Below are 23,374 nucleotides of genomic sequence, written 5' to 3' on the forward strand. Positions count from 1 at the left end.
TCGCCTCACCAGCCAAAGATGTAGCTATTTGTGCACCCATGGGCAGGCCTCTTCCATCAATGCCTCCAGTAGCCATGCCATCTTCTGTCAGGCAGGCACTGCCTTCATCACTCCCACCCCATGCTGACGCCACCGATGGGCAGCATCCCCCCCTCCAGGGGCATGCCTTCGTTTTGTAAAGCCGACACAATGACAGTCCAGAGGTTTCCCCCCAGAGCCATCTCTGGACGCTTCCCCCATGTTCAGACACTGTGAGACCTAAAAATCACTGTGATTTTTGGGAAGCAGTCAAGCTTCAAGCATTGCAACAGGGTGACTGGGACTTGTTAGAACACATGGTGATGCCCAGGGGTGGTGTCAGTCATATGGAGGGGGTGGGGGAGAGTGTTCAAGTGGATGCTTGTGAGCTCAACCTGACCTCTAGGGGGGAATGACCACAAAATTATAGTGAATCCAAATGAAAGGGGAAGTTCAGGCATTTCCCGTGTTTAAAGCTGTCCTTAATACAGGACTACTTGATAGACATGATGTCATAGCCTGGTGTGTAGTCCAGGATTTCCAGGACAAAGTTGCACAATATGTGCTTGGCTCTACACAAGTTATACAAGTTATCAGGGTATTGAATACAGATTTACTGGCACCATATGACATTAAGCATATAGCCCAAGTGCTGTTCCAGCCTGTTCAATTTACAGTTTTTGAAGATAATTGGAGGCAGATGACTGAAAAGGCAGCTGCAGAGAATATGCAGCACCATCGGACAGATCTTAGGTTTGCAATGGGAAGCAATGCTCTAATGGGCAGCATTGCTTTTCTAATCCTGATTTTCAGGCTACCTTGGACCCTCTGGTCCTTGAACAGTGCCAAAAAATAGGTTTTGCAGCAATGCTAAAGATGATAGAGCTAGCAGCTCCTAAGCCAAGATATGTAAAAATTGTTCAGGGTCCCAGAGAACCATTCTTGCAATTTGTTGAAAAGATGGCAGCAGCCTTGGAAAAACAGGTTGAGGATGATAATCTAAGGCAACTGTTATGCAAACAGCTGGCCAGGGACGATGCAAATGTTGATAGTAAGAAGATTATACAGGCTTTGCCAGGAGATCCATCATTAACTGACATGATTGAGGCATGTGCTAATGCAGGTACCATAGACCATGAGGTCTCTACTCTAGCAGCTGCCATGTGGCACCATCATACGATTTCAGGGGGTGGACAATGGAAACTGGGAAAAATAAGGGCAAGGATAAGCAGAAACCAGAGAAGTGAAAGGCTAATGAGCCTACTTTTCTATGTTCCAAGTGCAGAAAACTGGGTCACTTTGTAAATCAATGCAAACCAGACCATGCTAATGGTCAATGATTGGAGAGCCAGGGAAACGGATAGATTAGCACCAACGGGTACAGCGTGCAGACACAAGCAGTGCCTCAGAACCCAGCACTGGCACATGTTTCCTCAGTCAATTTTCAGCCAGTACCGGAGGATCAGCCGGGGTGGATGTACACACCGCAACAACAGTCACCCTAGACTCTAACAGTGTACATAAGATTCCTCTGGATGCCTTTGGACCTTTAGGCCAAGGGCTGAGTGCACTACTAGTTGGATGATCTAGTGCTACTCTTCAAGGAATCTTTGTTCACCCAGATGTCATAGATGCTGACTTTACGGGTCAAATCTCTGCTTTAGTTTCTATGCTTTGTCCCCATCACTATCCCAGCAGGAACTTGTATTGCTCAGCTTGTGCCTTTTTGTTCTTGTGTTCCCAGGGCTGATAAGCAAGATCGCAAAGATGGTGGCTTCAGATCTAAGGGACCACCACAAGTCTTTTGGACTGTGCACATCTCCAAACAGCGCCCACAGATGTGCACTCTGATTTTACCCAGCGCCAGCCTGCCTCAGATTCAGCTAAGAGGTTTGATAGATACTGGGGTGGATGTAACAGTGATGTCCCTTTCTGCCTGGCCTCCCACATGGCCAATGGCCCCTCTTGGCCAAGCCACTGAAGGGCTAGGGGGAGCAACACAGACCTTTCTAAGTCAACGGCCTGTGCTGCTCAAAAATTTTGAGAGGCAGACAGCCACAGTCTGACTCTCCATTACCACAGCCCAAATCAACCTCTGGGGGCAGGATGTTTTGGTGGCCTGGGGAGTGCAAATTGAAACATATTTTTGTTTGGGGCCACTGAAATGAAGGGCAAAAATTATTCTATGATGCCTTTACAGTGCCTGACCAATACCCCTATTTGGAAGAATTAATGGCCCCTAACAAAAACTGAATTGATCGCCCTTTGTCAATTGGTTCAGGAACAGTTACAGCAGGGATACATTGAACCTTCTAATAGTCCCTGGAATACACCCATTTTTGTTATAAAGAAAAAATCGGGGAAATGGAAATTGTTACAAGATCTCAGAAAGATTAATGCAATGATGGAAAGCATGGGGGCATTGCAGCCTGGTATGCCCTCCCCCACCCTGGTCCCTGCTGGATGGGACATTCTGATCAATGATTTGAAGGATTGCTTTTTCACAACTTCTTTGTGTCCTGAGGACAGATGGAAATTTGCTTTTCCAGTGCCTACAATTAACAGTTCTGAGCCAGGACAGAGATATCAATGGAAAGTTTTGACACAAGGCTGTCCTAGTAGCCCAATGCTCTGTCAATGGTATGTGGCTCAAGCCTTGTCTGGAGTCCGCAAGCAGTTTCCTGATGCATACTGTTACCATTACATGGACAACATCCTAATAGCAGCTTCTACTCAAGATGAGTTGCTGAGCATAGAGCCTCAGCTGCTCACTGCTTTACACTGTTATGGACTGCAAGTGACCCCAGAAAAGGTCCAGCGACAACCTTCTTGAAAATATTTTGGGGGTCAAGATCTTGGATCAAACAATTCAGCACGAAGAGGTGCAATTTGCAGATTCTATTAAAACTCTGAATGATCAAAAATTACTGGGTGCTATAGGTTAGTTACGTCCTTACTTAGGACTAACCACAGCACAGTTGTCCCTCCTTTTCAACATTCTGAAGGGGTGTGGAGGGAGCAGAAAACACAGAAGAAAGTTTCCCTGCATCCTCAGAACAAGCTCCTTGGAAAACCATAGCTTAAAGATAAGAAATGGCTTGTGAAATGACAAATACAAAAGGAATTTAGCTTCCCCGCCTTGGAAGACCCTCTTATCTATCTTCAATATTAGTGGTTCATTTTCTTTTAGTATCCATAGGCCAGCTTTGAATGTAAAATCCCTCAAGGATTGGTTAGAAAGTAGAATTCCCTTGGTGATTGGTGCAAATTGTAAAATCCTCAAAAGATATAAAACCCCTGTAAAACAATAGCCGTTGGTATAGGCTAGATAGGATGCCTTCATAGAATAAACTATGGATTTGTGCCTTTCTGCATATGCTGGTTTCTTTTCCCCGCTGGTCTGAGAGCTCACCGCGAGCCAAAATTCTATCTGAGCAAGGCTCGGGAATTTGCTCGGTCACTGAAGGCTGCAGAAGCAGTCTCAGGGATCCCAAAGGGACCCTGAAAACCCCACCAGTGGCAAAGGGGGACTCTCGTTTAGATTCACCTCGGAGAGTGACCCCTGAGGGGCAGCAAGCACTGAAGGAGGTGCAGCAAGCTCTTTCTACTCGTCAGGTATACTGAGTAGATCCTTCCAGTGATATCACCGTGTTTACAACCAATCCAGATTTACATCCTACAGGTATCATTGGCCAATGGAATGACAAATGGTCTGATCCCTTGCACATTCTAGAATGGGTCTTTTTGCCACATCAATTAAAGAAGACAGCAACCTTGCTTGAATTGTTTGCTCGACTGATAATCAAATGCCATCAACGATGCTTGCAATTGATGGCAGCAGATCCCGCGAAAATTATTCTTCCTGTAGAGTGGGAATTCTCTGAAGGGAGCTTTGTTAATAGGGTTCCCTTGCAAAACACACTGCAAGACCTTACAGGACAGATTGCTTATGATCTACTCAGCCATAAGCTACTGTAAATGGCAAAAACAGCCAAGCTGCTGTTGAGACCCAGAAACAGTCGGGTGCCAATGCAAGGCCCTACAGTCTTCAATGATGGGTCAGGCAAAACAGGTAAAGCCATTGTTACCTAAGAAGATGAGTCTGGCTGGCAAATGCTGGAAGGCCATGAGACAGGCTCTGCTCAAATGCTTGAGTTGAAGGTTGTCACCATGGCATTCCAAAAGTTTTCTCAGGTACCCCTGAATTTGGTCATTGACTCTGCTTATGCTGCAGAGATAAGTCAGCATTTGGATTGCTCACTCCTAAAGGAAGTTGACAATGCCGGGTTCTTTCAGCTGTTGAAGGCCCTGTGGTGTGCAATTCAAGCTCAAGTTCATCTGTATTATATTCTGCACATACGGAGTCACACAAACTTACCAGGTTTTCTAATGGAAGGTAATGCCAGGGCTGACAGGTTGGCTAACCCCCACGGGGGTAGCACCTCAGCCTGACAAGATTGCACAAGCCAGAGCATCGCATGACTTTTTCCATCAGAATGCACATGCTCTGCAAAAACAATTTCATTTAACAGCAGCTGAGGCTGGTGACAGTGTCAATTCTTGTGTTGACTGTCATGGGCTTGCTGCACCTTTACCAGCGAGGCTGAACCCTAGAGGTCTAAAGGCCCTGCTGTTTTGGCAAACATATGTTACTCACGTCGCTGAATTTGGCAGATTTAAGTATGTGCACTTGTCTATTGACACCTTTTCTTCCACCATATGGGCATCTGCTCATATTGGGGGAAAAGGTCGCAATGTGATTGTCCATTGGAGGATGGCTTTTGTGATTCTGGGCATACCTTCTGCAGTGAAAACTGACAATGGCTCTGCTTACGTCTCACAAAAGATGAGGCAGTTTTTGCAGCTGTGAGGAGTCTCGCATAAATTTGGCATTCTACATTCTCCAACCGGTCAAGCCACTGTTGTACACTCTCATGGTACTCTAAAGTGTGTTTTGGACAAACAGAAAAGGGGAATGGCTGGAGAAACACTACACAGCCCATTGGGAAAAGCTGTTCATACCGCCAATCACCTTACAGTGCCACAAGACTGTTATTGTAAATTACTTGACCTCATTACAGACTTCAGACGAGACATGTCTGCCTCAAGCAAAGGTCTTTATACATGACCTAACCACAAACAAGTGGGAGAGCCCACATGAACTTATCGTTTGGGGTCATGGATACTCTTGCATCTCAACAAATACCGGGGTACACTGGCTACCTGCAAGGTGTGTCCACCCTGAACTGCAATACCAGAAACAGAATATGGCCAATACACAACCTTCAACTGCTGAGCAACATACTGATCACCAACCAGATGGTCCCTCTACAAGTAGAGAATGAATATTCATCTGTTCATGCCTGAACTAATTTGAATTTTTAGACAGATTTTATTAATGTATTAGAAATAGTAATAGATTTTAATTCTAGTAAGCAGTAACAGATCTCACTATTGTATTAGAAATAACACTATGGTAATGTACTTCTTGCAGAGAAGAGCAACAGGTTTGAAAATTTCCTAAGCAGTAGAGGTATCCTCAGGTCTCTTGAGTTGTGTTTGTTTTCACTTGCAAGGGGCCCCACAAGGAACCACAAACATTTCTCTTTTTAAATAAAAAAGGGGGACTTTTGGATGCTGGTGAGAGTCAGGGAAAAACAGCTGTCTGATTTTCCCAAGCTACTCAAAGGAAAACAGAAGGGAAAGAATTAATAACAAAGTTTAGCAGCTGGTGTTGACAGGATGAGTGCATGAGGAACATGACGTTTTGGTAAAAGCATGTTTACATGAAGTGTTGCCTTCCTTGGACCAATGACCTTATTCTATCCTTTGATTCTGCAAACCAGTCTACAAAAATGTGTCTACTTTTGCAATAAATGGCTTCTTCTGCTTTTGGGAAGGAGCCTGTGTTGCTGTGTTTCTTGGTCGCTCCCTAGCCTTACAGTGACACAGATGTGCCTGTATAGATTGACCCAGGAAAATGAAAATAAAATAAATCCAAAAGTTTGGTATCAAAAAGGGAAAATTGATTGAATTGCCCAGGATAGCCAGAATATGATAGATCTGAGAGATATCATTATCCAGGGCATCTGAGAAGCAGTGGCTAGGGGACGGAATATTAGTAAAGGTTTTAATGAACATCAAGAAAAAGATGAATCTCCCACCGATTGGTTAGAAAGGCTGAAGAAAGCTTACAGATGTATTCAGGAGTGAATCCAGCCTCCCCTATGAGGGAAGCACTCTTAAAAACACAATTTGTGGCAAAATCATGGGGAGACATAAGAAAAAATTGGAAAACCAGAACTTGAGCTAAAAATAACTACAGCTAGGAACCTGACTCAATTTCTCTTTGGGAAAACTGACGAAAAATTAAACCATAATTGCATAGAATTAACAGAATTACAGACTAAAGTAAGACCAGACCTAGAAGAGTGGGCTGGTTTCACCTGGGGATGACAGATTCACAGAGAGGTTTTCTCTATGAGAACTTCCTCTGTGAGTTGACAGGACCAACTGAAGGCGGATTTGGTTATTGACAGCCTGAGGAACCAATTGGAGAAAGTTCGTTCACTCTGTGAACACACATTTTGAAGGAGGTAACCCAGAAAAGAGCTCTCTCTCTTTTCCAGTAGCAGTGCAGGTAACACCAGCCCGGTCTGGCTCCACTGCAGGCCTGTGGGCCTGGCAGGGGGGGCACGGCCGGGCCCCCCTGTCTGGGGAGCTGGCATGGCCCGGCAGGGAGGAGGGGTGGCCATGACAGTGACTGCTGCTGCTGCTGAGCCCCAGGGAGGCTGATTGAGATCTCAGCCGTTCCCCCCACACACCTTTTCCAGCACAGTCTGAGTTTCCGAGATCCTGGCACAGCTTCAGCACTGCAGCCTTGCTTTCCCGTGTGAAATCTTAACTCTTTCAATGCTCAGATAAGACTTGCAGACTTTTCAATCCTCCCCAGAGCGAGAAGGGAAAAATAAAAGAGCTAAGTTTCTTTAGATGAAAGGAGAATGAGGAGCTGCTGTGAAGATGGCTGAAAATCCTTTTGTAAGATTGTGGGGATGAACTAATATTGCACTGAATACTCCTATAAACCATGGAGAAAGACATGGGGGGTTGGAGATGTTCCATTTGATAAATTGTTAATCAACAAGCATCTGTGTTGAGAATCCTTCGCCCTGAGGAGAAAAGGGGATCTCTTTTTCTGGAGATGAAGCATGAAGAGAGAGAAAGAGAGATTAAGAGAATTTTTGGTTTGGAACAGTTTATTCTTAGAAGTAAATACCCCATGAGTTTAACATGGCCCATAAGCACATCTTTGGGAAATCTGTGAAGATGGAAGGAGCTTCACAACTTGCGAGTTCTTTCCTGGGCAGATGTAAATTGTGAAAGTGAAACCACCAGAGAATTGGGTTTTTTCCTTCCCTGTGGAGAAGTCCCTATGGCCTAACAAGAGGAAACTTTTCTCTCTGAAGTGAACTGAATAGGATTATTTAAGTGGAGAACTGACTGAAGTATGTTGTTGTTAAGAAGGAGTGGGAAGAGGGAGAAGGGAGAGGTCTGAAAATCTTATTCTGAATTTGTTTCTTTCTTTCTTTGTCTAGTTAATAAATTTATTGTTATACCCCTTTTAAGTTTTAGGCCTGCCTTGCTCTTTTGCTCCTGTCTCTGTCTCACAACAGGAAAATGACTATATTTAAATTGGCAAGTCAAAACTTTGACATTATTTGGTGCATTGAGCAGGAAATTCAAATTAAACTAAGACAAAGAGGAAGAGCTGACTGAAAGAAAGAGGCTGTTTATAGATGGATCCTTAAGGGTAACAGAAGGAAAACATAAATCTAGATACGCAGTTGTAGATGAGAGAACATGGGAAGTAGTGGTCGACCACAAAGACCGCTACAAGCACCGTGGAAAAGGAGTGGATGCATGCATCTCGGGTAAAAGGACCTATGTGAGACAAAGACTGGAAAATAACTTCTACTCCAAGAGACTTGAAGATAAAGATCATCAGGCCATCAAATCATCCACCAAATGCTGGGCGATAAGATGTTTGCAGAAAGGGTGTAATTGTTATCCATTCCCTTGTGCTAAGTGTAAATATTTTAAAGAGAATGGTATTATCATTGTCTAAGGGGGGTACCCTCCAAGGAGGCTGTGCCTAAACTGTTTGTATATTGAACAAATATTATCAAGTAGCATTTTGAAAGAAGCAGTGCAAAAGGAGCTACTTGAATTAGATTCACCGAAGTGGTGGGATATTTGGAACCACGGGTTAAGAGGGAAACTGGATAGCAAGCCATAGGTAATAAGAATAGAGTGTTGCAAGAGAAACCAAATTCCTTGTAACGGACCTCCAGTAAAGGTTAAAAAGTGGGGGGCATTTATAAAGAGGCATGAGATCCATAAAAGCCAGTATGGAGCCCCAAAGAATATCCTTGCTGCCAAAAAGATGATTCACTCGGTAGGCGGAGGAGGCAGAGGGTAAGATTGTTGTGGAGACTAATACTCATTCTGAGCCTTGCCCCGAGTGGGATTACAGATCCAGGCTCAAAGTGTGTCCAAAATGGTAAATATGGCATAAAAACCTTCCAGTCTGTTGCTGTTCACTCCAACATAAATGCAACTTGTTACAACCAAGTGAAATTAGAAACTTGTCGATATGGAGGTCAAGAGTATTGGGTAGCAGAAAAATCTAAGACCGGGGGCCTTAGGCAAGAGGAGTTTACCAAAGCTGTCCTATAGAAAAAGATACTTATTTTACTAAAAGAAATATGTGGGGATATTCAGATTACAGAGAAGTACAGGACGAGTATAAGAAAAAATTTAGTATAAGAAAAAAAGTGTAACTAAACACTTAAAAAGAAGTAACACTACTCAAACAACACACAGAAAGCTTATATGAGCAAATAAAAAAGAGAGTTAGTGAGTGGGATTTACCAGCTTTAGAGAAAAGTTTGTTTGTTGATCTGATACAAAGAGTGGCACAAGAATTAAACATAACCTCCTGTTGGATATGTGGGGCCAGTCAAATAACTGAACAGTGGCCATAGGAAAGGGAAGGGCTAAGCCTAGACCAATTAGTAATTTGGAATAGAACTCATAAATCAAGGGAAAACCACCCTGAGGGATGGGTCATGAGCAACAAAATACTAGGTCAAGTATGTATTACACAAGGAAGTCCCAGTTTTGCAAAATCTCTGGGACACACTGCCTGCAAACTGATATATACCACTAACTCTACATCAGAAAATGGAACTTGGTGGCCAAAATCGCCACAAGGGTATTGTACTACAAATTGTAGCTCTGAAACATTGTGTTAAGTAAATCAAACTAATGCTAACCCCTTTGAAGAGGTATCTAACTTAAATCAAACTAATGCTAACCCCTTTGAAGAGGTATCTAACTTAAAAAAAAAAAAAGTACTGGGACTTCAGGAAAAATCAATGAAAAGTAGAAAGGTAGAAAGCACCAGACGGGTTATTTTGGATCTGTGGGAATAGAGCATATGCAGAGTTAGAGAAAAAAGTGGAAAGAAACCTGCACCATTGGTGTGATACAACCAGTCTATTTCTTACTCCCAAGGTGGAAGGGGAAGCCAATTAAGAAAACCATTATATGAGACTTTAAAAAGAAGGAAGAGGAATGTTAACATAGATGGTACACAAACATGGAAAAATGATCAAGGGCCACCCCAAAGAATTATTGAATATTATGACCCCACCACCTGGGCACAAGCGGAAGTTGGGGTTACCATACTCCTGTATATATGTTAAATCGTATTATTTGGCTACAAGCAGTGGTTGAAATCAAAACTAACCAGACAGCACAAGAGATAGAATTATAGCAAAACAATTGTTGCAAACCAGAGCCACAGTGTATCAAAATCGATTAGCATTAGAGTACTTATTATCAGAAGAAGGAGAAGTATGTTGAAAATTTAATACCTCTGAATGTTGCCTGGAAATTAATGATAATGGGAAAGCTATTACTAAAATAGCTGAAAAAAAAATAAAAATAATTGCCCACGTTCCAGTTCAGAAATGGAACTCTATACTATCTGACCATTAGTGAGTTAAATTATTTGGAGGCTCTTGGTGGAAAAAAGTGGGATTTATGCTATTGTGTTCTTTGTTAAGACTATTGTTTGTAGTAGGTATGATTCCATGCTTTATTCAGCTGATTCATTCTGTGATTCAGGGAATGCAGATAGCCACAATGCCTGTAGACCCTGAAGCTGCCAAAAGGGGAAAAACTCACTCTCTTGTGATTATAAAATCAGAACCCAACTAAAGCTTATGGCTGCTCAAAAGACCATTGCATACGAATCAATAAATTAAAGAAAAATGGGAGGGATTGTGAAAAATGTATGTGAGATTCATGTTACGAGGCAATAGTAGAAATGAAACCATGCAAATGCTATGTGATGAGCAGAATAAGTGCCTAGAATAATTATAAAAATCAATTTTAAAAAGTCAAATAAAGCATAGAATAATGTCTGCGTAAAAATAAGGAACTCGTGGTTACATCAGCTTGCTTGTGCTTATGCTTACTTGCACAAAAAAAATGAGGTACCTTTGGTTATATTTTGCTTGCATAGAAGAAAAATTAAGTAAATTGTGAAAACTGTATTATGCAAATAACTGTAGATGTATAAATATCTGATAATTACACGTGCAAAAAGAAAAGGTCATGAAAAAAGACACTGAGGGAGACGCAGAGCCCTCATCCAAAAGACCACCAAAAGAGGGCAAACAACCCCCTAGCAACAACCAACACCTGCACAGAAGATTACCATTGCCGTGAAATTAAGGAAACAAAAGAAGGCGGGGGGTACCAGGAGAACAAAACAAGCTGAACTAATGCTATGTTGTATGCGTCGTTGGTGGAGTGGCTTCCCAGAGCACCCAGAGTTGTTTGCTTGCTGCTTTTTCTATTAATAAATAATTATTGGAGGGATCATAATTTCTCATGAATTTATAACACCAGCACCCCCTTCACCCCCTTTTTCCTCCACCTCTGAGTCCCCAAAAACTTGTACCTGCTCAAGTGTTCCCTGGGATCAGGAAACTAGGAACTGAGGGGGGGGCATGAAAGTGAGGAAAATATGGATCAATTAGAAATAAAGAGATGGAAAAGCCTCGTGAAGGGTAGGAGGCACAGCCTTGGAGCCCCCCAGAGCCACCAGGAGTCCCTCTGGAGAGGACCCCAAGCAACGAGCACCCTGAGGGATGCTGCCCTCAACCCTGGGTCACCCAAAAATCTGAGGGACCCAGTGAAGGAGCTGCACCCCCTGTGTCCACCCAGCCACTCCCCAACACTGGGACCCTCATTCTCCTGGGAACTCTACTATGGGACCCCTATTCCTTAGGCCTTCCTTCTTTGATACCCCTGTCCTGGGACTGTGCCATGATCTGTTATTAATACAGAGTGGTCATGATGGTTCGTTTGATCTCAAAGGTGCAAACAGGCAAAATGCAGGGGACAAAATCAGTTTATTCAACAATAGCAATGCATTTTTATTAAATGCCAACAACTCAGTTGTGATAGAGGGGAGAGATATAGGAAACAAAGTATAGAGAGAGAAAAAGAAGAGGATGGGAAAATAGCTATGAACAAGATGAGATGGACATCCTCATGGGCCAGCCAATAGATGAGTCTTCATCCGTGGGGAGATCTCAAGGGTTTTCTCCAGAGGGTCACTCTTTTATAGTCCTTCTCCAAAACAAGTGACTTCTGGTCAAAAAGTGGGAAGATTTATGGACCATTGTGTGGTGCTACAGGAGACAGGTGCAGTCAGGCAGAACATGCAGTCTCCAGTTGGTGCAACACGATCGCTGGTTGGTGACAAAACAGCACAGTGAACACAATACACCAGCACACAGTCACCTGACAAGCATCCATCTTGGCCAGGCCAGAGAACCATTGTTTGGAGTCAGCCTGGGTGGGGGTCCTCGAGGTCTCCTTGCGACGGTCGAGAGGCAAAAACGAGGGAAACTTCAGACCAACCCTTACACCACCCTGTGACTCATGATATTCATCAAGAGTGCTCCTTTGTGGAGTTGTTGTGAAGTCTTCAGGACTCATCCAAGCTGGTAGCATATCCCGAAAAACAGAGACAGAGTCAGACAAAATAGAAAAGTAGGAAAGAATAAGGGAGAGGAAATGGAGAGAGAGAGAGATTAAAACAAAACAAAACAAATAATCAATTCTCAATTAAAATATACATTCACTTTTGATTACAAAGAAATAAGCAATTTTTTCAATTTTTTTATTAGAAAAGAAGAAGTACATGATTTTGATTCCAAAAATACCACACAATGAAAAAAAATCGGCAATTTCACTCAATATCACATTTAATCTTATTTTTTAAATACCTGTGTAGTTTGTCTTCTGTCAATAACTTTAGGGATGTCAACAGTGACTGATTTCGGTATTTCTATCAGATGCCAATTGTGCTAACTGTTTCATCATTCTCCAGTTCATAATGTATAGGATTGCTGATAAAACAAAAGCAATCAAAACCAAAATCAAGAGAACAATGATGGGATGACAGAATTTCTTCAGGACACCTTTAGCAGTAGGTGACCACCCAAAGAGAGTATCCCACCACCTGTGTTCAGCATCTGTCTTTACTCTTTCCAAAACAAGATGTATTCTTTCCACATTGTGATGAACAGCTATTAGAGTTTTCTGTCCGTTTTTCTTGATCCTCTCCAAAATTTCAATCAGATCTTGGTGGAGCAACAATTGCTTCACCAGAGAGAGGTTCATTCCAATTGGAGTGGGCAATAGATGGTGGATCAGCGTGTAATTTGACTGCAAAAGATGGTAAGAAGTAACTGGAGCTACATAGGAAAAATCACACCCTGCAAATCTAGTAAAGTTACAAACACAAAGATTTGAATGATTTTTAGTATGCACTCCCAAATTTTCTATAAAGCAGTTCTAAAGCATGCACATCCATTGCCATATACCCCAGTACAGTTTCAGGAATCTCGTTTGGATGAATTTCAAAGTTACAAACATTCTGTTCTGTGTCCAAGCAGATATCTTGAGCTCTAATTGCATTACTTTCATAGATAAATCCTTGTTGTTCCTGGACCATGCAAGTTTCCAAATTGACAGTTTGTCATTTCTCACCAATTTGACAGGCCCATTCCCTATGCTCAAAAGGATAGAGAATAGCTCCGTGTGATGGGTTGACTTGGGAAGAAGAAACTCAGAGAGAAGTTCTCTCTAAGGGAGCTTCCTTTGTGAGGGTTGGGACAACTTCAACAGCCAATGGGAGAAAGTCAGTTCTCTCCGTGAACACACATTTTGAAGGAGGTAATCCGGAACTGAGCCTCTTTGTCTTTCCGGTGGCTGTGCAGGTAACACCAATCCGAGCTTCCCCCCACCATGCAGGGGGGAGGCTTGGGAGGCCGCTTGGGCCCCGTTTGCAAATGAGGAGACCCAATGGCCGGGAGGAGGAGAGGCTCCTTGATAAGACCTTCATGGCTTCCTCCTCCATGAGCCTGCGGCTCTGGGGTGGGGTGCCCGGTTCCTGCTGCTGTTGGAAAGACCAGGCCTGCCCAGCCCCGACGTGGCCTGGGGGTGGCAGCCAGGCTTTGTCTGGAAGCAGAGGTGGCCATGGGCAGTGTGGGGCTGCAGCCCAGCCCCAGAAAGGCTGATTAACACCTCAGCGACCCCCCATAGCATGGCCTGGGCCTGGCCCAAGTCTTGCAGTTGTGTTAAACTTCAACTCTTTAGTGCTCAGGTAAGATTTGCAAAACCTCTGGCCTTCCTTTGAATATGAAAGGGAATAAGAAGATTTCTGAAGTCAGTGAAGCAAGAGCTAAGTTTTTTAAATGGAAGGAGAAGGAGGAGATGCTGTCCAGATGACTGAAAATCCTTTTGTAAGATTGTAGGGATGAACTGATGTAATGAATATTCCTATAAACCATAGAGAAAGACATGGGGGATTGGAGATGTTCCATTTGATAGATGATTTTAACAAAGAGCACCTGTGTTGAGAATCTTTGCCCTGAGCAAAGAAGAGGAGCTCGGTTTTCTGAGGATGAAGCCTGAACAGAGAGAAAGGAGATGAAGAGAACCTTTGCTGTGCAACATTTCATTCTTAAAAGTAATACCCCATGAGACAGACATGGCCCACATCTACAGCTCTGGGAAGGTTGTGGAGTTGGGAGGAGTGTCACGATTGCAGGTTCCCAGGCAGATGCAAATCGTGAAAAATTAAACCACGAGAGGACTGTTTTCTTCCTTCTTGTGGAAAAATCCCTACAGCTTTCAACAAGAGGACACTTCTCTCTCCGGAAGTGAACTGAAAAAGACTAAACAGGGAACTGACTGAAGTATTTGTTGTCTGTTTGTTTTGTTGTTATGAAGGTTGGGAGAGGGAAGGAAGGAGTGGTCTGAAAAAAAATCTTATTCTGAATTTGGTTCTTTTCCCCTTTCTTTGTTTGTGCAGTTAAGAAATTTTTTTTTACACTCTTAAGTTTTAGGCCTGCCTTGCTTTTTGCTCCTGGTTCTGCCACACAACAGAAAAATGAGTTTATTTAAATTGGCAAATCAAAACAAAGACACTCCGTCATGGTTCAACCTTAATACAATGATGGGGAATATTGAATGCACTGAAGCATTGTGTATCATCAGTACAAAGGCTGTGGCTGTGTTTGTGCTGGGGTCATAGGTAAAATTTACTAAGTTCCACCAGGACAGGAATTCTCTTTCAAAATAGGTGACACTGTCCCAGACTATTTTTCGAATTTCAGTACAAAAAGTGCCTTCCTCGCCTTCTCTTATACTTGAAGCAGCAACCGACTGCATCCAGAACTGGGCCTGGATACAGCTGAGAGCCAGAGAGATGTTATTTTGTGTAGCACCAAGTGCATCAATTATCAATTTGTGGTCATTTACATTTACCTTTCCCCAATTGGGCAATATGTTTGATACCAACCACTGTTGGGTTCCCAAAGCTGTTAAGGATGATTGCAGTGGTTGCTGTAATTTGGTTACATCTCCAGCTGTGGTAGCCGATTTATTCATTGGTACTTCTGAATCGATGCTATTCAAAATTCCCAATCCTGTTCCCACAACACCGGTTATGACTCTTGCCATTCATTTTTTAGAAGAATTCCACTTTTGCAACCAGGTTGTCCATCCCTCAAAAGAAATCTGTAAAAAGGGTGAACAAGCTGGCCGAATTTCTGAGACATTGCATTGCATCAACAATTTGATCCGTTTAAGAGACCATGCCAGATTAAATAATATTTGGTTTGGGCCAGTTTTTCTAATTACATATGGTTCAATTCAAAAAATCATAGGACTCAATAGAACCAGTGGCTGGGTGGTAGGTGTTAAAATATTAAAATCAAGTTCTCCCCAGTATTTTATCTTGTTTTTACCACATATGCTATTATAGGAAAACTGTACAGCAGTTAAGTTTAGCCAACAATCTTGATTTTTTATTCTACAATATGAGGTACCTCCATGAGGTCCTATGCCATAACTATATGCAGGTTTGGTGAGAGATCCAGCCACTAATTTACAAGTTATTGTGATATCATCACCTTTTGTCACCATGAAAGGAGGAAAAACCTTGCTTTTGTCATCCAACATTAGGGGGGTGCTTACACCATAGTATGTAATTACTGCAGTCAATGTGGGTTTTTCTACAGCATTTATTTTGAACCTATGGGTTAGTCGTTTCAAGCTGGACTCATCTGCTATGCCATTCTGCCAGGAGCATGTTACATAGGTTGGTCTGGTTAAAGTAAAGTTATGCCAACGGCCAGTAAATTTGTCCATGCAAAGCTTTGTAACGTCGACATTGTTGGCATCAGGGTCCAAGACATAGTTACCAATCTAACTCTGGCAACAACACAGTATTAGGGGGACTTGTTTTTTACATGTCCATACTGTTGTGGGGCAGAGACTTGCCGTGATGTTAGGTTGCAAGCTACTAGTTATATCTGATTTTAAGAAATTCCCAGTAATTGCAATAGTAGTAGCTTTCTCGTGAGGGGATTTTTCCACTTTTCTGCATCCTACCTTAATTTCTTCACCAGTTGTTCTAGTTAACACTCTAGCCCAGTCCTTTTTGTCCCAGCCCCAGTCACTGGAATGGTATACCTCAGAATCGTGCAGTACTACAGTCGCAAGGTTTGGGTGACGATCTCTGGGGCAGGGTCCTAGAGCACTGGTATACCTTCCCCACGAGATTACATCCTCCTGAACCACAAATGGCTATGTGTCCTTCAGGGCCCTTAAAACTGATAGAATATATGCTGCAAAAGCTGGCACAGTGGCCCCTAATACCTGACAGAGTGTCCAGTGATGGAATTATGATCCACTCTGGTGGCCAACGGCATTTGGAGATCAGTGTCACATCAGCTCCAGTGTCAATGAGTCCCCTGCAGACAATGTTTTTTTCCATGTGGCTCACAACACAGATGATCTCTGAGCGTCCACAACTGATCCTACTAATCCAAGCAACAAAGGGAGTACTACACTGTGACTCTGGTAAAAGAAAAGCTTGTGCAATCATTAGTCCATGAGGAATAAAACATGGGGGGTCAGGACACGTGGCAAGGACCGTAATTTCCTGGTTTGCGGTGACTGTCAAAACAAAAGGTATCGCATAAAATCCTTCTGAGTTGGATCTACTAATTCCTATGATTAAGAACCTTTGTGTCTGTTATTCTGGGCCTAACTGTCCTGTGGAAATAGTATGATGCACACAATCTGTTTTAAGTGCTGGCTGCGCAGTCAGCAGCTCCAGTCTGGTGCCTAGGGGCATTGTGACAGGGAGGTTGGCTATGATGCGCTGCAACTGTGGATTTGTGGGCTGTCAGTCGTTTCTGGCATGCTCAATACAGATTTTTGTGTCATCACGTGCCACTTTCCTGTGCTCCGCTGGCAGTTTCCTGCCCGGTGACCATTGCATCTCTGTACTTGATGAGAGATGTTAGTGCCACAACAATGCCCTTTATACCCACAATGCTTTTGAAACAATTTTCTTTTTGATTTATTACAGCTCTTTGCGAAATGTCCTTCCTTGCCACAATTGTGGCAAGGCCCTAGGTTTTGTCCTTGCTGATTTTTAATGGTCTCTTTAAATGCTATAAAAGCCTCTGCTAACATTCATGTTTGGATCATAGCAGTTTGCATTTGCTGTATTATCCTCTTGAGCAGATGTTAGTGCATCAGCAAGGATTTGTGCTTGCAGTACAGCAGAGTGCTCCGGAGTTGTTATGCGGTTGCATGCCTCGATCATTTGAGCAATGGTGGGCTCAGGATCAGAGGGCAATGCACTTAGTGCCTTTTTACAGTCAGAATTAGCATTTGAGACTGCCAGCCTTTTCAGTAGCTCTTCTCTTGCTCTATCCAAAACTATTTGTTTGCCAAGAGCTATTTTTAGTCTGTCCAGGAGTTTTATATAAAGCTCATTAGGGCCTTGTCTAATATCAGAAAACTCCAAATTTGACTTACTTCCACCTGGGACTTTTAAAAGAGCTTTCTTAGCAGAGTCCTTAATGTCACTTAAAATATGCCTAGGAAGGTTCTCAGCCTGATGATCCAGGTCCACATCATCTCCCTCTCCTGCTAGGTGCTCTATGGGAGAAGTTGCCCATGCCTGATCCCCTGCATGGTTCCTTAGCAGGTTTTTTAAAAGCCGTTTCCATGCTAGCTCCCATAAGGAATATTCAGTAGGGGACAGCAGGGTAATCATCATATAACTCAAGTCATGAGGTGTTAACACATGTGCAGAGAGGGTAGCTTGCACCAGGTTGCCAAAGTACCGTGAATCTCTCTTGTATTCCCCAGCGGCTTTACATAGTTCTTTTATTTCCCCGAAGGTGAGGGGTTCCCAATGGGGATTAGCACCTCCCCTCCCATACCAGACTGGCATTACTTAAAGATTGGATACAATTTCCCACTCCCCCTCTCTAGCTGCTTCCCTCTTTATTTTTTCCCAAGGGTCAGTGTGAAACATCCCTGGTTGGAAGTCGTCCTCAGATGAGGAGTAGGAGGAGGAGCAGGAGGAGGGATCATAGTCGGGGGTAGGCCTCAGGATAGGCCTCGGTACCAGTAGGCGAGGTGCTGCCATTTTGTGAGCAGGCCCTTCCGGAGCCCAGGTGGGTGGGGTTCTGTCATGCCAGGAGAGGGTCTGGTCTTTGGGGCAAGTTCCAGTGAGAGCACAAGAGGTGTGGCCCAGGGTGGAAGGGGAGCGCTGTAGGGATGACAGGGTGGAGCTAAGGGCGGGGTTTCCTGACCAGCCAGATAGTCGTCAGAGGAGGAGGAGTTAGTGCTCTTAATATAGCAGTCTTTGCTGGAATGGTGGCCTTTGCTGTGACTCTGGTTGAGATGAAAGGTGGTGGGTCACAACATGTTAGATGAGGGACAAGGGTGACGTGCAGGACTGGGTGGAATGGAACAGTGGGTTCCAGAATGATATGGCCATTACCACTCTGGACCCTGAGTGGACACGATGGAGATGGACACGGGGCAGTGGATCCATCAACTGAACTGTTATTTTCTCTGAGCCATGCCTGGGCCTAGGCCTTCGCCATATTGGCCCCATATCTATCTCTAGGAAAGGTTTTTGGGCGACAGTGTGAGGGGGTGGCTCTCCCAGGCATATCTGAATCTGGAGTGAAAAGTCCCATTAATCTTCATAGGATTGGTAGGAGTTTTTTCATCAAACTATTTCCTTTGGAAGCCAAATTGTGTGATTTATCTTTACCTGAGTCCCAAAAATATTTTGTCTTTCCCTTGGGCATAGTCGAGACTGGATGATTTTTAAATGCCCATTTCACAATCAGTTTTAATTCTTGTTTTTGAAATTTGATGTCCCAGGCAGCCAGTTCAAACTTTAAAATTCATGTATGTCCCTTTCATCTACTGGCAGTCTGGTACACATCTTAGACAACTGAAAAAATGGTTTCTTTAAGGCTTCTGGCAAAAACCCTCATAGAATTTGGGGCACTCTGGGGACCTTGTAAGGTTAAACTTGAAAGAAAATCGAGTGGGTGATGGGGCAACTGTCCTCCCTCACAAGTCCTTACCTGTTCCCTGCAGGCTTCTCGTGGGGCTCCTCCCCTGTGCGCTGGGCTGCCCTGCTGTCAGCACCCACGCTGCTGAAGAACAAATTCTTCAGTACTCTGTGCCAGGCCTGTGTGGTTACTGCGCTGCAAAGAGAGAGAAAAGACAGAAACACACACGGTCCTCTTTTGGGGAAAAAAGGCCAACTTTATTTTACGACAGCCTGTATTTAAAGTGTGTTACGTGCAGCTAGGACAGGACAGTAGTTCATTGGACAATTGGGAATAACATCCTTGGGACAGCACCTCAGGATGTATCCCACGGGAAAGACACCAGGTGTTAATCTTTATTATGAATTCCACTCTGTTTTTCACCATATTATCACCCTGGGAGATTTCCTCCCTAACTGAAGCTGTAGTCAGCTTGTCAGCCTGGGAATGAACCTGAGAGTCAGGAGAAATCCAGGCCTGAAAAGAATTTCCAAGCTCTAATTCCCTAGCTCTCTATATGTGTGTGTCCACAGGCCTGGCTTTCTCGAAACTCGCTGAAGTGAAGGACGAAAAACCTAATTGGCATACCAGGAGACCTTTCCAATGATTATCCCAGCAGATCCTTTGAATATCAAAGGTCTCTGTTTGGGCGCCACGTGCGGCAACTCGGGGTCTGGCCCGGATGGACCATCTGGGAGATTGGTGAGAGGTCTCTAAACTTGGTGATTCAAAATGAGGGATGAGCACAGATAGGTGACCCAAAAAATAAATTTATTAATATAAAAATAGCAAACTGGATGAAGGTGAGCACAGTACTAAGGGGTGCACCAAAACGGCCAAGGGCAAGGGTAAACACAATTTATATAAGGTAGGATAGAGGTGGAGATTGAAGGTGAGGGTCCAATAGGAAAGAGGAATTAGGAATATGCAAAATATTGCAGCACTTTTAAATCAATAATCCTACAGAGAATGCACAGAGGATGCTGGAAGTGAACCAGTCTCTTCACTGTAACTGTAGTGGGTTCTCCCACGCCCTTTTGCTTCAGTCTCGAAAACTTTATTTCACTCCAACACACACCTACTGACCACCCCCACTGACCATACCCCAATGACCCCCAGCTAACCATACCATTGACCACACCCACTGACCAAACTCCAATGACAAACCAACTGACCATATTCCCACTGACCACTCCACTGACCACACCCCCTGACCACCCAACTGACAACCCCCACCTGTCTACCCAACTTACCACATTCACTGACCACACCCACTTACCACAGACAGTGACCACACCCACTGACTACACTCACAGACCACCTCAGCTGACCACACCTCAAGGACCACACCCACTGACCACACTGCCACTAACCACACCACCATTGACCACCCCTAATGACCCAACACACTGACCAGCCCACTGACCACCCTCACTGACCACAACTACTGACCACACCCACTGAACATACCCATTCCTAAGACACCTACACCCATACCCCACTGACCACCCAAATCATCATACCCCAACTGACCACACCCACTGACCACACCCCACCAAATTCTCCCACGTGACCACATCAACAGCCCACTCCTACTGACCATAATCCACTGACCACCCAACTGAACAAACTGACTGACCACCCAACTGACTGTACCCCAGCTGACCACATGCTACTGAGCACATCCACTGACTGCACCCCCTCATTGACCACACCCACTGACCACACCCCCACTGACCACACCAACCAAACCACCCAACTGACCACTTCCCCATTGACCACAACCACTGACCATGCCTTCCGCCCATACCAAATGCCCACACCCATTGACCACACCCTACTGTACACTTCCACTGACCACACCCACTGCCTACATCCCACTGACCACCCAGCTTACCACACTTGCTTCCTACAGCCACTAACCACAGCCACTGACCACACTCAATCCCCTCCTTAATGACCACACTTACTGGCAACACCCACTAACTACACCTCATTGATCACACCCACTGACCACACCCACTGACCACCCCACAGACAACTTCAAAGTGACCACACCCACTGTCCAAACAAACTGACCACACCTCAATGCCCACACCTAACTGACAACACCCACTAACTACACCCACTGACCACACCCCACTCACACCCAAATCACCATACCTGTGCTGAGCACACCCAGTGAGCACATGCACTAACCACAACCACTGACCACACTCCAATGACCATACCACTGACCATACCTCCACTGACCACAGCAACTGGCCGCACAACTGACCACATCCCAATTCAGCACAACCACTAACCACAGCTTCTCCCCACACCGAATGGCCACACCTAATTACCACACCCCAGGGACCACTCCCACTTAACGTGTCCCCCAGTGCTACCTGTCCCCTGGGAAGCTGCACCGACAGGGGCACCCCCGAGAGCGGGACCCCTGCGGGGAGACACAGGGTGGATTGGGGATATGGGAAGAGTGGGGGGCATCAGGGAGCAGTGAGGGACTCAGGAAGGGGGAGGATCAGAGAGGGGTGGAGGAATCCCAGTGAGGAAGAAGGGGCCCAGAGATGGGGGGGAGGCTTGGAAAGGGGTGGAAGGGACCCCAGGGAAGGACTGGAGATTCAGTGAGGGGACACATTGAGAGGGTTGAAGGGAACCACAGGGAAGATTTTGGAGACCCAGACAAGGATGGTGGGATCTGTGGACAACAGAGGGACATCAGAGAGGGAGAGGTGCACCCAGGGAGTGGTGAGGGGACCTAGTGAGGGATGCAGGCACCAGGAAAGGTGATGGGGGAACCCAAGGAGAGAGCTGGGAAGGCAGGGCAGCACACAGAAGGTTGAGCAGGGATAGGAGACCTGGGAGGGCTGTGGGGGCTCCCCGTGCCCATCCCTGCACTCACTGCCCACCGTGACTCTGAGCCAGGTGCTGCTCTTCTGCATGGGCCTCCCCTCGGAGCGCACCTCGCAGCTCTCATGCTACTCCCCGAGTGGGAGACCCCCACGGCGGGCACCAGGAGCTGTGGGAACTCCTGCAGGCCCCCCACCAACTGCCCGGCCAGGTAGAAGCAGTACAGGAGGGGGGCTGGGGGCTGCAGGGCAGTAGGGGTGCTGAGGCAGTTTAGATTGAGGGAGAACCCCTCAGTGAGCACAGGGGGACCCTCCAGCAGCGGCACCGAGACTGTTTGTGGCTTTCCTTTTATTTCCCTTTTTATTAATTCTTTTCAAACTAAAATGAACAAAGGAAAAAAATTTGGATAGTTTTGTCTCCCTGCTCCACTTTGAGAGTTAACAGGTCTCCAATTTTGTCCCAGGAAGAGACAGAATCTACATTTTGCAGGGTAAACTGAGGGAAATTAAGAGATAACCAGCACACAAACTGCTTTAACTGTTTCCTAGAAATTGCAACATTTCCTCTGCTTAAGATATCCCAAACTTGGGAATATATACTCCTTTTTTGTGCAGAAAGCTGAGAGGCCATACTGCCGTTAAAAACAATCTACACAATTAAATCTACCTTATCTCGCAGTCAGACACAAACAGAAAGTGTTGAAAATAGTCCACAACCAGCTTGGGGACGGTCTGGTGTCTTCTCTTCCCTGCGTGATGCGGGGATAGGAGGAGAGATTGAGCGCTGGAGAGCCAAGCGGCTTTCAAACTGCAGCCAGCCATGCCCGTAGCCTCCACTGCTGAAACCACGCTGCTCCTCCACCCATCCCCACTGCAGCTCACTGCTGCTTGCAGCGCCACTCCACCACTCAACTCCACCGCTCCGCATGCGTGCTGCTGTGGCTTGCATGCTGCTTGCTCGCAGTTTGGGCAGCACCCTGTGGACCAGCACTGCTGCCTGTGCTACGTGGCTCAGTCCCGCATGTGCTGCACTGTGGGCACTCCCCCCCCATCACGAACGGGGGTTATTTCAGGGCCCTTGCTAACACTCGTGAGGGATATTCACCTCCCTCTTTGGCTGGCTGAAACTGCTGCAAGGTAAGTCCTTTGTCCGAGGCTGACCTACCTTTGGGCTGAAGGCAGGCTGCTGGACTCGTCCTCGTAGGCACAGCTGCACAAAAAGCAGCCTGTTGCCTGCAAGGTAACTGATATTCCAAGGACTTGTATAATCCATTCCTGGATACCCAGCCACTGCGCAGGGTCTCTGACCTTGTAGAAAGCCCCACAAGAAGGCCCAGTGCTGGACGCCAGCTGACGGGATTCTTCTTTTCCCCGGGTCCTCTCGTCTACCTCTGGACTGTGGAGATTAAGAATACTCCATCAAGGACATAGGCAAAAGACAAAGAGGCTCCTTCTTCCCAGGAGCAAGGTCCCACT

General features: G+C 45.1%; 1 protein-coding gene and 1 pseudogene across 1 annotated transcript in view; both read left to right on the forward strand.

Annotated features, from left to right (window-relative positions):
- The window catches only part of LOC148220704 (low affinity immunoglobulin gamma Fc region receptor III-A-like), a 63,244-nt gene that overhangs the window by 32,215 nt on the left and 7,655 nt on the right, over nucleotides 1-23,374 (forward strand). The gene's annotated exons all lie outside the window — the stretch shown is intronic.
- LOC148220706 (endogenous retrovirus group K member 5 Gag polyprotein-like) lies at nucleotides 458-1,382 on the forward strand (annotated as a pseudogene).

Source organism: Sturnus vulgaris, chromosome 31, assembly GCF_052056855.1.
Source record: "Sturnus vulgaris isolate bStuVul1 chromosome 31, bStuVul1.hap1, whole genome shotgun sequence".
In the NCBI taxonomy this organism is placed as follows: Eukaryota; Metazoa; Chordata; class Aves; order Passeriformes; family Sturnidae; genus Sturnus; species Sturnus vulgaris.